Raw genomic sequence first — 16305 nt, 5'->3', positions numbered from 1 at the left:
GATACCCCTGTCTCTGGAGCTGCGGAGGTCCTGGTGCCACAGCCAGGCAGAGCTGGCCGTGTCCTGTCCTTGCAGAGCTTTCTGGGTGGGGAGAAGGTCCGGAGTGCCGGGAGGAGGTGGGGAGGTGGCTGTGTGCTCGGCCGTGGCTCGCTCCGGTGCTCTTTTCGGAGCGCAGCCCGGGGGGGAAGCAGCCAGCGCACAAAAGCAGCCGCCGTGTCCTCCCTGCAGCAACCTGCCTGCCCGGCTGTGCGTCGCTTCTTGTTAGATCAGCAGCATAGGAAGCTGGAAGTGACCTTGAGAGATAGCGTGCCACTCCGGCTCTCCGGCAAGCCTGGAGATTGCCTGGTGAGGGACGCATCAGGCTTGCCCTCGCAGGACTCAAACCCCATGAGATTAAGGGGCTGCTCTACCCCAAACCCCACTGTTTTGGGGACCTGCTCCTGGGAGGTCTCCAGTTAAGGTGGTGCTACCCAAAACCAGCCGCATCAATGCTTCTGTTCGGATAAAGGGTTTTTTGTGTCTGTGAGGGCTGGTGAGAGGACTCACGCAGGGTGGGCAGGTGAGGTGCAGCGAGCTGCTGTCGTTTACTGGAGCTGGTGGCCTGCAACCTATACTATGATTCATGTCTCCTGCTTAAGACCAGCGCAAGCGCGCATGGAAATCAGGGTGAAGTCGTTTTGGTTGTGCCAGAGCAGAAGATTCATCCTCCTCTCTCCTGCTCCTCCTCTGCCCTGTGAGTTCCCACGGTGGCAGCCCAACAGGCACTTATCTCCAGGGATGCCCATGTGGGAACCACAGCACTGCCCGTCCATCATCAGATTGTGCTTCAAAGCCCTCGGCTCTGGTGGGAGGGATTGTGGGTGACAGCCCTGTGCCTCCTGAAACACGGTGACCAGCAGCTTGTCTCACAGGTGTGTTAGTGCCAAAGGCTGCATCTGTGCTTTGGGGCCAGGTTTGGTGCCAGAGTCCCCCAGGAAAGCTGCGCTCAGCCCCTACCCCAGCCATGGCCAGCTTTAGGAAGATATTTCCAATGCTGTCACTAACATAGGAATATTACCTTGGAGTGTAACCCTTGGTGACTGTGTCCGGCTGCTGCCTTGCTAAGCCCTTGGTGAGAAGATTGGGGAAAACACCAGACGGAACTGGAAGCAGGTTGTAAATGGAGCTCTTACTTCGTTTCCTTGTACAGCAAAGCCCTCTCGTGGAGGTCGGCAGTAGCTTGCCAGAGAAAAGCCGGCTGCTGCCGTGTGCTGCTTCTTCCCAGGGAGACGCAACCCTCTCTCCGGGACACCGTCCCCTGGGGTCCCACCAGCAGTGGTTAGCAGGGCTGTCCCATGGCCCCAGCCTGAGAGAGCCTGGGACAGACCTGGATGTACCACTGCACCCCTGAAGCGCCTGTCTGCACGTCAGCTTTGCATGTCTGTGTTTCAGTTCTCAGGTTTTTCAAGGGAGCTGCTGAACCTGCTCTCCTGGCTCTGTTTGGCGATGCTCGGCAGCCGGCGGGGTGGCCCTGTCCTTCAATGTGTGCCTGAGACCATGGGAATGGTGGTGACGTTGGCTTTCCATATGGGCCACTGCTTTTAAGGACGCCGCAAGACATCTTCAGTCTGTAGCATCTGTTACTGGGCTCTGTGACCCTGGGGTGCTGTGGTGGGACAGTGTGTGCTCGCTCCGGGGCTGGCGCTGCCTGGGTCTGCTCCAAACCCCACGAACGTTGCCACAGTCTTAGCACGGGTAGTTTCCTGGGACCGACAGCGGATGGTGTCAACCTCTGCAGGCTGGCTTTTAGCAGGTGCTTTGGTCACAGCTCCCCTTTTGAGAGGGGACAGGACAGCAGTAGAGACTGCCTGGTCGTGGGGTGGCCTGATGTAACAGAGGCTCAGAGACGAACCCAAGCAAAGGTACTGCATAAACCCAAGCAAAACTCTAACCTTGCTGGGGCAGACATGCTTGCTGGAAGAGGGGAAGACAGCAGGATGAGTCCCTGCCTTGCAGCAACCTCCTCTGCCTTCCTACAGGCAGGAACGCCGTCGGCAACTACATTCCTTCTGGAGGTGCAGGGCTCCTTAAGAGGGTGGCCACAGTGCAGGGACAGGGGTGGTGAGTGACTCTGTGGTACCCTGCATGCCCTGGCAGGGCCCCTGCCCTGTCCCCTGAGCCGTCCCTATCCCAAGGTGACACCTCACTTACTGCAGTGTACCTCAGTTCACCTGGAAGCTTCACAATTACTAGTGGCATTTGTCCCCTGGGCTGCCCACGCCAGGTGTGAGCAATGCCATACCCCTCAGCGCCTCGGCTCCTTCCCCCAGCCTGGGTCACCTGCTGTAAGGAAGCTCTTTTCCCCCACGCATATAACCTGTTTGGCTCTTCAAATCCAGCAGAGACAAACCAGTGCTTCACCTGCAAAGCTGGCTGGCTGATGGCAGGGTCCTAAATGGTTTCACCTGGGCTTTCCACCCACCCCCTATACTATATTCAAGCTCAGCCTAGGGGGCTTGGCTCCTTGCTGGGTTGTCTGGGGGGATGCTGGGCTGTCCTGCTCATCTGAGGGTCCCCCTTGGCCCTGCCTGGTGCTGGGAGGCAGGGAACGTGGTCAGACTGAAACAGCATCTACTGCCCTGCTTACAGCCGAGGATGAGGCATTGAGGTAAGGTTTGATCCTGCAGAGTTTAGGGGTATGGGTTGGTGGGTTCTGTGCTGAGCCCTGGGGGTCTTTCCCATGTGCTGTGGTCCTGCAGTTGCTGTGTAGCGTGTGTGTGGCACTGATGGTAGAGCAGCATCCTTTGCCTGGCTATATATAGCATTTCAGTGCCTGGAACAGCAAACAAGTACCTCTAAGGGATTATTTGCATTTTATTTTGAGGCACCATTTAATGGTCACCTTGCACATACCACTCCTTTGTGAGTCCCCAAGTCCTGGTTTAATTCTAGTCCCAGTAATTGCATTCTCCTGCCATCAAAAGCCTCCCTCTGCCACAGCAGCCCCTGCCCCAAGTGAGGGGGGTATTTGTCACCCAGGAACCCCTCTGGTGCTGCTGGCAGCAGCTGGGTGCCCTCCCACCCCAGTCCTGGCTCTATTATGGTGGCAGGTGAGGGGGTGCTCTTTGGGGGCATCGATACCTCGTGGTTACTAAATCCCATTGAATGCTCAGGAGCTGGGCTTTTTCTTTGTACTGCCCAAACGCTCGAGTCCCTTTGTCCTGGCTGAGTTTAATTCCCCATGTTGGGTATGTTTAAGTAATTTTCTTGTACTTCTAGTTACACAAAAAATTGTTATGCTGGTTGCATTTAAATTGCATAGTTGCTACCTCTGTGCCTGGGGGCTGATGGCAGGCTGTGTAAATATTTAGTGTTTCTGTTCAGCTGACACCGGTTTCTTGGTCTCTCCAGCCTACCTTCTCTGCTGGTGCTTCACTGTGCCTTGGCCTTGAGCAGGGCATCAGCAGGGGCTTGTCCTTGGTCTCTGGGGGCTGACTTGTACCCGGTTGGCGGTGATGGGTAAAAAATCACTGGTGCATCTGGGTGAAGATTGGATGCATTTGTGTGCAGAGCAAAGCAATCCACAGTTTTGCTGCAGCGGTGATCAAAAGCAGGCAAATTTTGTGGGTGGGTAAGACGTCGGTGGCCTGGTGAGGCTGGATTCTGGTGGGCTCTGGAGGGGAGCAGGGCCCGTCTATGGGCTCATCCCCTGTGGAGCTCCCCTGTACCCAGCGCAGGCATTTTTGCTCAGAGCCGGGGTCCCGCAGCAGTGCTGGCCCCTGGGTGCTGTGTGCCTGGCGATGTTCCCTCACCCTGCGGAGCTGGCTTGTGTATCCTCCATGGCCAAGCCGGCAGATGGGGCTCCTGCCCATGGCGAGCTGCTCCAGAGGAGCCTGGAGAGCTGGGCATCCCTGGGCAGGCGGTGCTGGCCGTCACCCAGGGACGCTTACTGGCCCCAGTCCCTCTTAAAGGATTTTTGGTCTGTTGCACAAGCTTTTTTGGCGTCCTAATTATTTCTTAACAGCTGAACTCATTTCCTCAAGGCTTTCCTTGCAGTGCTGAGCCTGGTCACCCACATGGCCACTTGGGGTGAAAGAGTCCTTGACTTCTGCTCAACTTCACCTCCCACAGCTTGGCCTAAGCCCCCCCTCTGAGCTGCCCCTAGCCATGTAGCAGGGCCTGGGGGGAGGGGGCATCTGTGGGACTCTTTCCGCTCGGGGGGGAGGTTCTCGGGGTGGACTTGCACTGTGTAGGATTTATGCGGTGAGTTGTTGGGTCTCAGTGCTGTTGGGTGGGTGTCTCTACCCTTGGTCGTGTCGTTGGCCCTTTCTGCTGAGCTCCAGGGAGGACCAGGTGCACTCCTCCGTTAGCTTCCATGCAGGCTCGGCTCTGCCAGCACTGGTGCATGTGTTTGCTGTTTGGCATCTTCTCCTCAGCCTTTTTTTTAAACTAAGAATGGTCTGTAGCCAGGCACTTGTGATGGACCAGTGCAAGGCTGCTCCATGAGGACCTCAGGTCAGGACCCTATGGCTGATTGATCATGCCTGATGTCCCTTCTCCTCCTGCTGTGCCTGAGCACCCTTGTGCTGCTTTCCTGCCTGCGGCCATATGGGATGTCCCACCAGCAGCAGCTACTTGGCTTCTTGCCTGCAATAAACGTACCCAGCATCACCTTCTGGCACTGTGCTCTCAGACCTGGCTCTTTGCAATCCAGGAGTCTGGTTGCTTCAGGGTGTCCTTGCTCCTTTCCCCTGCCAGACCCCAGCACTCTCCTTCCCCTCCCCAGCTTCCCCCTCTGTGAGTGCCCAGATGCAGCATTCATTTTAATTGTTTAGTGAGATCTCCTTTGATCGATGCCATCTCCAAAGTAATACAATAAAAACCTCATGGGTGTAGAATGAGTTGACTGAAATTAATGATTTTTCTTGTTGTCTTGCTTGAGCTGTAAAACAGCCTCTTCCAGCTGCTGTCACTCCTGGCTCCTCGCTGCTCTTGTTCTGCTTTGCAGCTCCCTGGGGACAGCTTTGCTCTAGGGGACTCGGTGTCTCAAGGAACAGCCTGAGGCATCTAGGTCAGGGATCTGGGGCCACCAGGCAGCTGGGAGATGGTTGTTAGCATTGCTAGCTGCCCTGCCATCTGGAAAAAGCTGCTGAGCTCAGTTACCCTCTTGGAGGAGGGTCAGGAGTGCTGTATGCCCCACCTTGTTGGCAGGCAGAGGAGGCTAGGGACATGTCTTCTCCTCCCTGGGCCATGCTGCTGAAAATTCCTGCTGTTACCAGCTTACCTGCTGGGTACCTTCTGGAGTGGAAGAAGAGGATATCTGGGGCATTGGGGGTATGAATGAGGTTGCTTTGCTATAAAATCACCAGTGACCCAGAGAGGGTGTGTGGGAATTACTTAGTTTTGGACTCTGATGTGATATCCAAGGGGCTTCAGCTTGGAGTGGTAGGGTCCAGACACACAAGCTGTGTGGGGTGGTGGTAAGCAGGGGGACTCCTTGCTGCAGGGATGCTATGAATGCTCAAAAAAAAAAAATAAAAAAAAATCTGAGCTCAAGATGTGGTGAAAAAGTCTGGAAAGAAAAGACCACGGAGGGCTATTAAATAAAAATGACCCTCTGCTGAACCTGGGAGAGCATTTTTGGGAAGCATCGGTGTGTGCTTGCCCTGTTCTTGCCCACTTCTCTAAGCATGCTGGCTGTGGTGGGTTAATTTGGTCTGCACAGCCCAGCTGTCCTGAGGATGCCAGGCCTCCTGCTCTCTCCCCACATTGCTGGCACTGATTTTGGGGCTTGACGGGAGCTTGTCTTCGTGCTCTGCCACAGTGTTTGCAGGCTCTGAGAGCTGGGGGCTGGTGGGGGGCTGGGGAGCATCAGAGGCGATGGCATCAGGCTGAGGCGGCTGGGGACTAGCTTGCTGATTCTGCAAGTAAGAAGCAACTCATTTTCATTAGCTAGATGCAGGTTAAAAGCTCCTGCTGACGACATAGCATGTGATTAGGCATATTAGAGGAGGCTTATGCCTTTCTGAAGCACAGGGGATGGGATGCAGAGAGCGATGGGCTCTGGGAGGCAGTGGGTCACTAGCCCACCTGGTTTTCCTCCTGAGCAATTCTTGTGGCTGGCAGCAGCTGCAGTGGGTTTGAGCAGTCATTTTTCCCGGCTGCTGGGGATGATGCGCTGCCTTGCATGGTGAACTTGGGGCGTCCCTCAAAAAAATACCTGTGAAGGTCTGCTTTCCTCCTCCCTGGCAGTGCTCGGGGTCTGAGCTGGGACAGGCTGCTCGTGGAGCTCCTGGAACGCTGAGTAGTGGCAGGTTTGGGGTTTGCCTGATGATCTCCCTGCAAAAAAGGGGTGGCTGAGAGATGCTGAGCAGATCCATTGACTCTGAAATGTGGGTTTGAGGGAAGAGGACACGGCAATAAATCTCTGCTCTCAAGCTCCTGCTGTTTGTCCTCTGAGATGCCCGTGTGGCTGGGTATGTTTGCCAACAGCAGCAGGTTTTAGCCAGGAAAGGCAACCCCCTCTCCTTACCCAAGCCCTGCGAAAAAAGGCTGCATTTAGCAATTTTCCTCCCTCCCTCTGTGCTCCCAAGCTGTAAGTGAGCAGAAGGCTGCTGGAGCAGGAACAAGATTGGTCCTTGAGAGCAGTTTTAGGTACTTTTTTTCTGATGTCGCTTTTTTGACACATGGATATTCAGGCATCCTGCCCCAAGCACATGCCAGGGTGGCATCCCAGCCCACCCACCCACAGGAGAGCAGCCCTGTGCTAGGCATGGTCTCTGGCAGCGAGGGAAGTTGCCTATGTCCACACTGGGAACGCTGGTGTCAGACTGGAAACACTGTGCACTGAGAGCTGGCTGCTTACCTGGGAAGCACTGGGCTCCTTCAGGGTGCAGAGCTCCTGCTTGCAGGTATGATAGGGTCTATTTGCACTGCAGAATGGTGGGAACAGCCTCAAAATGAGTGTAAATATAAAGAAAGGTGGAAATAAAGAGCAGGGTTTGGGCTTTCCTTGTCCCAGAGTGGTCCATGTGCTGTAAGTGGACATTGTGACCTTCCCTGGCTGGGAAGGACCCTGCTCCAAGGCTTGTCGTTGTGTGCACCTGGGCCATGCCTGCTCACAGCCCTGTTCTCGGGGTGGCTCGTGACACCAGCTGCAGCTGTTGGAGCACAGAAGGGTTGCCCCGTCTCCTTGGTTTCCCTCTGTTCTGACAAAACGGCAGCCAGTCCATGCCCTTGGTGAGGATGCCCAAGTCCCTGGACAGCAGCTGCCTGGTGGACATCCCTGTGGAAAGCCACAAGGGATGACCACCTTGGGGGATGGTTTTTTTATGCCGCGCCCCCCTCCCTCCAGCCAGCATGGATGCTCTTCACTGCACATGTCAATGCTGCTTTGTTTGCAGCTCCCTTGAGTCCTTTTGTTCAATTAGCTGTGTGGCGATGAATCCCACAGGTTAATTACATATTGTATGTAAAAAAGCAAAAGAGAAGATCTGTCTATTGTTCTAAACTCATTGTGCTCTGGTATGAGTTCAGGACTGTTGTTTTCATTGGCTTTTGTCGCAGTGGAGACAGCGGAACCACTCTGAGCTCCCTACCTCTCATCCCAGTTTTGCTCATGCCTGAGTCCCTCCTCTTTTCAGTCTCACCGTGGCGGGGAGCTCTGCAGTCACCTGCTGGCCTGATGCCCTGGTCTGCTCTTCCCTGTCCCCCACGGAGCCGGGCTGAGTGGTGTGACAGTGCTACCTAAAGCCGAGTCTTCTGCAAGCACCAGCTGAGTCCTGCTGGAGCTGATCCCACCACGGCAGCTCCCAGCCAGCGGTTTGCAGGGCCCGGTGCTGTGTTTTTGCTGCGATGCTGCCCTGGGGACCTCTGCGATGCTTCCGGTGATGATGCTGAGGCCTCCTCCATCCTTTCCAAGCAGCTGCAATACATGTAGTGCCCAGCAATGTGTGTGTGTGGATCTGTTACTGCCTCGGCCAAAGGATTTTGGCGCTCTGTCAACAAGTCACCTGCCCTTATGCTGCTCGCGTACCTGGTGTGAGCTCTGTGGTGCCAGCCACAGCTGTCCCTCTGGTCCCTGTACAACAGTAGCTCTGGGCTTTTAACGCCACCAGGTGCTTGGGCTGGGCCCTAGTGCTGAATTTTGGGTGTGCTGGTTGTCACTTACTCTGATTTTGTACTGGGTGTCTTCATTGGTTTCTGCTGGATGAATTCAGTTTATGGCTTGGGAGGCTGCTGATTTTCTTAACCTCTTGTTAAGGGAGTTCTGGGCTGAAGCATTTGACAAATTCAGATAAATTGCAATGTCCTGTCTCTTGCTTGGAATGCTTGCTGTAAATTACCTGCAGCTTGGGGAAACGCTTCCAGTGCAGGAGGCCTTCTGGTATATGTCTTGAGGGTTCTCCTAAGGACTTGTAAAATCCTATTTATATATATATATATATATTTTCAGATTAAATCTGGTTTTGTCGCTGTAATAAAACTGTCTGTTCTGTGGTTACTTGGACCCTTCTTAAAGATAGAGGTGATGCCTGCTATGACATGACCTTCTGGTGCTGTGGTGTGAACCCCCTTTGTAACTGAGAAGTTGGTGGGGTTTTTTTATGTTTGGGTTTTTTTTTGGTGTAGCTGTCTATGGATCAGGGAAGAAACGATCTCGTTTAGCACCTGAGGCATGGGAAGCACTGGGGGAGCACATATTTAGGGGAGGTGGATGAAAATTCAGGTTGTGTCAGTTTAGTCTTCCTTGAACTGGCCAAAGAGTTTTTTCCCATTAGAAAATAGCAGCACTCCAACGTTCAGCTGTCTCAGATGGCAAATAAAAGGTGATTATTCGGTATGGAAATTCTGAGTTGCGTTTTGGAGTGCTCCCAGATGCATTGAAGTGACCTGAAATGCTGGACCTGAGCAAGCACAGCCCAGAGCTGGACCTCCCCTGGCAGCACAGTCTGTGTGAGGGGGGGTTTGTCTGGTGGCTTGTCCCTGCTCGCTGCTTGAGTGATGCTGTGGCAGAGAAATGCAGCTTCATTTGCCATCACAGACCTTTAATGTCTTCCTGGGTTTGCATTAAAGACCCCCAGGCACGCAACAAATGTGGCCCTGGGGGTACCTAAGGCAATAGCTGCTATTAAGATGAGGAGGGGTCTGTCTCTCCTGGGTTCCTGCACCCTTGGAGTGGTTTTAGTCCCTAATAACCCAAAATGGCTTTGCAATCTTGATGCTTCACATTGCCACCAGAGCCTGGCTGAGGACTTCTGCAAACTCTGCCTTGCTCTGCGCCTTTTCCCTTGGCACAAGAGCAAGGAGGGACAGCCCAGGAGCCCCAAAGCAGGAGGAAAAGCTGGTGCCAAAGCCTTTCCCCCCTGTGCTACATCCCTGGTCTGTGGGCAAAGGATTTTAATAGGATTTTGGGTGTTGATGGCTGCATCCATCTGCCTTTCAGCTGTAGCAAGATGTCCTTTCACTGTCTGTCTGCCAGGCTTTCTGCTGCTTTGGGGTGTCCCACTTGGCTTGTTTCTCTGGCAGCATCTCCTTGCAGGGATTATTTAGCTCTATGCTGGAGCAGTCAATATTGCAGCAGAGGTAAATGTAGGGGAGCGAGGAAGGGGAATGTGATGCTGCCACGTGCCATCAGGTTGGGAGGATGAGACACACACACACCCACACCCATCCCAGGGGCTAGCTGAGCTAATCCTCTCTGCTGGTCATAATTACAGTCTGGTCTGGCAGGAGACCCTGCAGGCAGGATTGCTCCAAGGGTGGAGGAGATGGCAGGAGAGCCACAGCTCTCTCTGCAAACAAGCTGCCCTTTGCCATGCTGGTGATGCCCTGATGCCAGGCTGGGGGTGAGCTGGTGGGGGGAAATGGCCTTTTTGGGCTTGAAAAACATTTTTCCCAAAGCAATGGGCTACTTTGTGCCCTTGGAGGCTTGTGGCAGCTGGAGTGGCTGTGCCCAGCCTCATCCAGGGAGGGCTGTGATGTGCTTGGGATGTCCATGCACCCTCCCACCCCAGGAAGATGGGGCTGGAAGGCGGCATATAGCATGTGGCATACATAAGAGGGATGTAGAGAGCTGCAGCAGGAGAGGGAGGGTGAGGGCTGGGTTGGGGCTGGGGAGCTGGAGGGGCTCAGGCTCTTGCTAAAGCCACCTGAGGGATTTGCTTTGCTGTGTGATGGTGAAATGATCTCAGGAGCATCATCACAGCTCTGGCTGCCAGTTGAAAATGAGAAGAGAAAAAGTACCCCCCTCCGTGTTCATTGCAGAGTGGAGAGGAAAAGGAAATGAATGTTCTCCTTGGGCTTTTTCTAAGGGGGATAAGAACAACAACAGGAGCAGGAAAAGCCAGGAGAGGAAGTGATTCATATGTTTAATTCACCCTCCAGTTCCTATTATCTCTTTTTATTTGTGCTACACGGCAGCGTTCAGAGGCCCCAGCTGAGATCAGTACCCCACATGTGCAGCTGGTGCTTAGCCGGGAGTGGGAGGCACAGCAAGGAGAGTGATGAGCGTCCCTCATCTGCAGGGAAACCAAGTCATGGGGTGGGGAAACAGCTCTGCTGGCCGAGTAGGGGCTTTCCTCAGTTCTTTCAAGAGACAGGCAGTGAGGATGGGAGGTGGTTCCCCAGGGGACATCATACAAATTGCGCTGGTATAAAATTGTTCTCCGTCCCTGGATGTTTCTGCTACATTTGGGGCCATCCTCGGCTCTTTCCATCACATATGTTGGGCCCGTGACAAACACCTGGGTTGTCTGCTGCCCTAAACCTCAAAGGTTTGTGGTTTGGAGCTCTAGCAGTTGTAGCTGAGATGCCCTCAGGCTGGCTAGCTGGGAGCTTGCTGGGCAGCAGGAGGGCAGCTGCACCCCAGCTATGCACTGGCAGGCTTCAGAGCAAGAGAAATGAGTGATGTGCTCTTTGTGACCCCAGTATCAGGCACTGGGGGAAAGGGATGGAGCTCCGAAAAACCCCCTCGAGGCGATGCCTTGTTGGGCAAAGGTTCATTTAATTGTCTGCTGAAGTAGTTTCTCACTGAGCAGAGCTGGCAAGAACTGAAAGGCATTTGCCTCCTGCAGGCAGCCGGTGATGTCCCTCTGCGGCAGCAGGCTGGAGATGGGTTGTGCTGGAGCAGAACCCCCCTGCAGTGGGGCTGAAGCCCTGGGGGTGTCCTTACATGGAGTGAGGCTTTGGAGCTGGTGGGGCTCAGCGGGCAGTTTTACAGTAAGGGTGTGCGTGCATATAATGAAATAGAAGTTTTGAAATCAATCTTGTGCAAAACATGTACAGCATAGTGTATTCATCAAGAAAGTGCAAGGAGAGGTTTTTTGTTATGGTTTTTTTTTATATATATTTATAGGAAGCAGTATTTTCTTTTAAAGGAGCTTGTAACTGCCTCCTAGATATTCCTTTTGTGCTTAGCCTGGGTTCCTGTATGTCCCTCTACAAGGCTGGGGCAAAATCCCTGAGGGCTGCCGCGCAGCCAGGTAATGCATTGTCACTCAGAAGAGCAGAACTTGCTCCAGGCTCTAACACGTTCCCAGGAGCAGGTGGAAGAAATGTGGGCACTTGCAAGGTAACAGTTTTGTCTCTGGGCTGTAGAATGACGAAGAATGATGTTACTGGTGGCAATGAGCCCTGCTGTGCCCAAGGATAGGAATCTAGTTCTGAGCAGCGCGTTCCACTCTGGAGAACAGCCAGAGAAGAAGGTGGTCCAGGCTTCCTGCAGCCCAAGGGGGAGCAAATGCAACCCAGCACTGGATGTTTTGAGTGGCTGCTTCTGCGTGGGCACAGAATAAACTTTAATGAGATCCAGTGGACCATGATATCAAATCTTGCTTGCTTGGTGGATGCGCTGTTCTGATTAGCATCAGCATTGCATAGTCCATCCTAAATAAGGATCTAATTTGGAAATATCTGGGCTGGGATTAAGTGGAATATCAGTCTGACTAGAGGGACTGATGGGATCACCAAGAGGCTTTGCTCACGCCGGCCTGAGCTGCTTGGGTGTTGTCAGCCCTGACTTTGTAGGTGTGTGTCTAGCCAGGGCTGTGGAACAGTTTCCCAGCAACAGTTTCCTCAGCTCCTTGCTGAAACTGCCCAAACGCGAGCTGCAAGGGAAGGTGTGGGGAGAAACAGGGGAAGCCAAGCAAACTGGCTGAAATCCCGGGCTTGAAAGCTGAAGCTTCTCACTGCCTTCCTCGGAGCAAAGCCATCGGCTCTTCTGGTTTGTGGTGTTTTTTTATTTTTTTGTGTGTGACAGCTCTCTGAATCTGATGGATGTTTTCTGCTGTTTCTTTGGCTACCAGCTTCTCCCTCCATGTGCCCTTGTCACTCATGGGAATGCTGTTCCCATGTGAGGTGGTACAGGCAGCCCTGGGCATCTCTAAGGTGAGACCCAAGGGAAACAGAGAAGCTTTCTGAAGTCCTGCCCAGGTGAGGTGGGTTGGGGTGAGCCCAGCAGGTCTTGCCACCAAAGTGGCTGATGAAAGCAGAAAGGGAGGTGAGAACACAGTCACCCAGCTGGGCTCAGCTCTCCAGACCAATTTTTTTCCCCTTGTTCCATGGCTCAATCCAGGTCTGAATTTCGAGACATTAAAAACAGTGCAGCGACTCCTGCTCTCCAGCAGCTGGTACAGGCTGTGCTCAAAGCTGATACCTGTAGGCACCCATCACTTCTGTATTTCCCCTGCCCTCTTCAAATCTTAGTTCTTTGTGTAGTCTTGGTGCCACAGATGCCTCCTAGGCACAGACAGCTTGAAATCTGGACTTCATCACTCCAGACGTGTTCTAGAGTAGCATGTATGTGTTGGCCCTGCTGGGGGGAGTTTGGTGCCCATGCACGAGACTGGCCATTGCCCTACCCTCCCTGCCTGTCCATAGCTGGGAGTGGTGTGCTCTTGCACTTTTCCATGTTACTTAATTAATGATCCTTGTTATGTGCTTTCATCTTGTGCCCTGCTGATACACAACCTGGGGCAGCCTGGGGCTGGAGCAGCAGGCTTTCCTCCCTGCCTAGGAAATCACAGCTGCCCCTGGACTGCCCTGATGGCACATCCCAGCATCCTGCTGGTCACCGGGAAATGCTTGGGACCTGGCCTGGCACGCTAGCTGGGGAAAGCTGTGGTGCCCTTCTGTGGGCTGTTACAGCTGCAGGCTGATGCTTTTTCTCAGGGGTTACCTGCTTTCCCTGGATTTAGCTGAATGGTTTGGAGATGCAAGTTCCTCAAAGCCCCCTTGAAATCTCATTTCTGCTGACAGACACGTGGGGAGAGCTGTATTAAACCTGATAAGAGCTGGCTCGGAGATCCCAGCTTTCATAAATACAGTAGCTGGCAGCCGCTTCCGTAATGCTTTAGCACCCACTGTAAATAGTTCCTGCAAGCAGAAGGATAAGAGCAACGTACAATTGCTGTGGTTTAGGCTGTGTGCTGGTTTTGGTGAGTGCTTGGGAATTAGATGGATGCACTGGGAACAATGCTTGTGGCTCTGCAGGCAGCTCTGGGAGTGCTGCCGGCTTCGGTTGCTGCGGATCCTCACCCATCGCTCCCTCCCTCGTCCCTGTCTTCTGGGTGCCCAAACCCCCCTGCTGCTCCAGCACCCTGCTCCCCGCCTGTGGGGAAAAAAATATTAAATTGATTACTGCTTAGGAAAAAGCCTTTGTCTTTAGTTAGGGGTCGTTTCACTTGGGCAGTGGGCTCAGGGAGCTCGCGGACAGCTTTAATGGGTGGGTGGTTGTCCTGAGCCCCCGAACAAGCAAGATATGGGCAGGAACATCCAGAAAATAAATATTGTGTGCAGCTGTGTCATGACAGTAACTCCACTGGGCACTGGCATCTGGCCAGTGTCCCTGGCGTGTTTGAACCTTATGGATCACGAGGGAGCGCACGCTGCCACTTAGCCTAAACTTAAAAGTTTACATACACCAGGTGTGTAAGCTATTTTTGCTTTTCACAGAGTATAAAGGCAGGCAAGCTCCGGGACTGGGCCAGAAGCTTCACCTATGGGTGGATGCACCATGTGGAAATTTTCCCAGTTACAGAGAGGCTCCTGGCACTGGCTGCAACGGGGCTCCCAGCTGAAGGGCGGGCCTGGGTGATGTGAAGGTAGTAAATGGTGATGTCTCCTTTTCTTTGTCTCTGTAGCACTTTGCAGCAATTATCTGATGCTTTGCTCCTGTTTCTCTTTTATCATAGTGTGCATAATAACTAGTACTGTTTCCTTCTATCATATTGCATGCTGTTTTTCCTTTATTATAGTGTAATATAACAAACTGCATTTAACCTTATATTTGATTTGGAATTCATTTTTGCTTGGTATCCAGTGAATCAGCAAAACACCACGCAGTGCCACATGCCTAGGGCAGAGGCAGTGTGCAGGACTTGTCTGTTTGTGGAGCCTGTGTCTTAAGTTTGCTTAAAGTTGGGGTCCTTGGGGCTAAAATATGAATTTCCCTTGGGGCAGGGGTGGGGATATAGAGGAGACTTTGCAAGATGCCTCTTTAAGAGGTAGTATGTGAATGTGCATCCACTAAAGTCCTGGCTGTCCCACCAGGAGTGCAATGGAGGGAGAAAAGGTCCATTTGGTGTAGAGGAGAGACTGCTTGGTGGCTGGGATTGAGATGAGCAGCATCAGGAAGAGAGAGAGACGACAAAAAAAGCTATTCCGTACTATAAGCTATTTCCCTGTTGCTCAAATGTGTCTCTGGATGCCTCCTGCAGCGAGAAGCCCTCCCTGCCTGCTGGCAGGAGGATCCTATTTGGATCTGTTTAGGCAATTTTTCACTAATATTGTTTATCATGTGTTGGAACGGTGCCTCAAAGCCTGAGCAGCCCTGGGGTGTGCCAGCTGCCCAGTGCGGTGCATGCCTCCATGCTCCCTGGGCAGGATCGGCCCTGGGGAGAGCCATCACCTGCCCTGGGCTTTGCTCAGAGGGTCTTCAGCTTTCTTGGTGCCTTCATATACAGGCTGGCAGTGTGGGGGCCATCTCAGGACTTGGTGTGATGGGTGTAGTCACCCCCACCGCAGTGTTAAGGTCACTTTGCAGCCACGTGGCTTCAAATGCATGGCAGTGATGGGGGCCAGAGCTGCTGGGTGAGCTGGTTGTCTCTTGGGTAAATCCCCTGGTTAAAAGCTTGGAAAATAAAATCCGGTGTGTTCCTGGACATCAAAACAGGTGGAAAGGATGCTGCATGCTACATCTCTCCTGATCAAAGCAGGTGAATTGGGCTCGAGCTGCCAAGCTCCAGGACAACCCAACTGAGTGGATCAGGCACAGCCTGTGAAAACTTCTGGGGCGGCTGGTCTTCGGGTGTTTGAGTGGATGTATTTGGGACAAGAGATATTATGGCTTTTGAGCTTCATGTGGTTCCTGGGTCTGGAAGTTGGGGGTGAGGATCAGACTGTGCATAACTGCCCCTTCTGCTCAGGCCAAGGCTACAGAAAATGGGGAGGATGAAGGCAGACTGGCCAACCTGCAGCATCTGCTGCCCTGCTCTTGCTATGGGTGGGTGCTGCCACCAGCCCCCAAAAGCCCTGTTCATCCTCTGCTACCCTACAAACATGGTTCAGAGAAGGCAGAACTGTTAAATGTTGACTTTCTAAAGATAAAACCAGATTACAATCATAACAGATTACAACAAACTTGCTGCGTACTGCAGCTGAAGAAGATACTGAACCCCTCTTGATCTGCTGAAGGTAAATGTTTTATGAGCGAGGGTGGGAACATACAATGTTGAGTCAAGAATAGCAGCAGGGTTGGCTGAGGGCTTCTGTGAGTGCTGGTTGACGCTATATGAATTTTGGGGACAGTGAGGATTGTGATGCTTGCCCTATGCACTCGGTGACTGGAGCACGTCAGCCTCTCAACATCGGAACTTGGTTGAGGAAACACAGAATGGCTGAGCCTAGCCTTGCCCATGGACTGGAGGAAGGTGTAACTTGTTTCAGTCAACAGGTAGCCATAGAAAATGGGCCATGATGAGCTAACATTGTTATGTTGCCCATAACATCACAAAGATAATACTTAAAAGCAATGATTTAGGAGCCCTTCTAATATCATTCCTATTCAAGTCAAGCATAACTTGAAGTGGGTAAAAGGTTTTCTGGTCTGCTTCAGTGTTACTGTAAGTGAAGAAGCACTAGAAGGTGTTTCAGGAGAAGTCTCAGACACAGCCCTAAGCTGTGCTCGTTAATAATATTTGTAGTAATGGGAAAGACAACAAAGCTGTTGGTGGAGGTCTGCAGCTGACGGAGCAGCAGTACATGATGAAAAGGACAGGAGACCAAAATGATGATGGGTGATGACTGATGGTGAGTGCTTGCTAAGCT

General features: G+C 52.8%; 1 protein-coding gene across 7 annotated transcripts in view; it reads left to right on the top strand.

Annotated features, from left to right (window-relative positions):
• The first annotated feature begins 13927 nt into the window (after window positions 1-13927).
• CACNA1E (calcium voltage-gated channel subunit alpha1 E) overlaps window positions 13928-16305 on the top strand; it is a 147824-nt gene continuing 145446 nt past the window's right edge. For 5 of the 7 annotated variants that reach the window (XM_037403481.1, XM_037403480.1, XM_037403478.1 and 2 more), the window contains exon 1: window positions 13940-14081. The gene's annotated coding sequence lies outside the window, so the exon portion shown is untranslated. Of the gene's footprint in view, window positions 14082-16305 lie in introns of all 7 variants that reach the window. The other 2 variants (XR_005106638.1, XM_037403482.1) reach the window with 2 other exon arrangements.

Source organism: Falco rusticolus, chromosome 11 (genome assembly GCF_015220075.1).
Source record: "Falco rusticolus isolate bFalRus1 chromosome 11, bFalRus1.pri, whole genome shotgun sequence".
In the NCBI taxonomy this organism is placed as follows: domain Eukaryota; kingdom Metazoa; phylum Chordata; class Aves; order Falconiformes; family Falconidae; genus Falco; species Falco rusticolus.
Note: the sequence above shows the minus strand (reverse complement) of the source record. Positions and strands in the feature narration are given on the sequence as shown.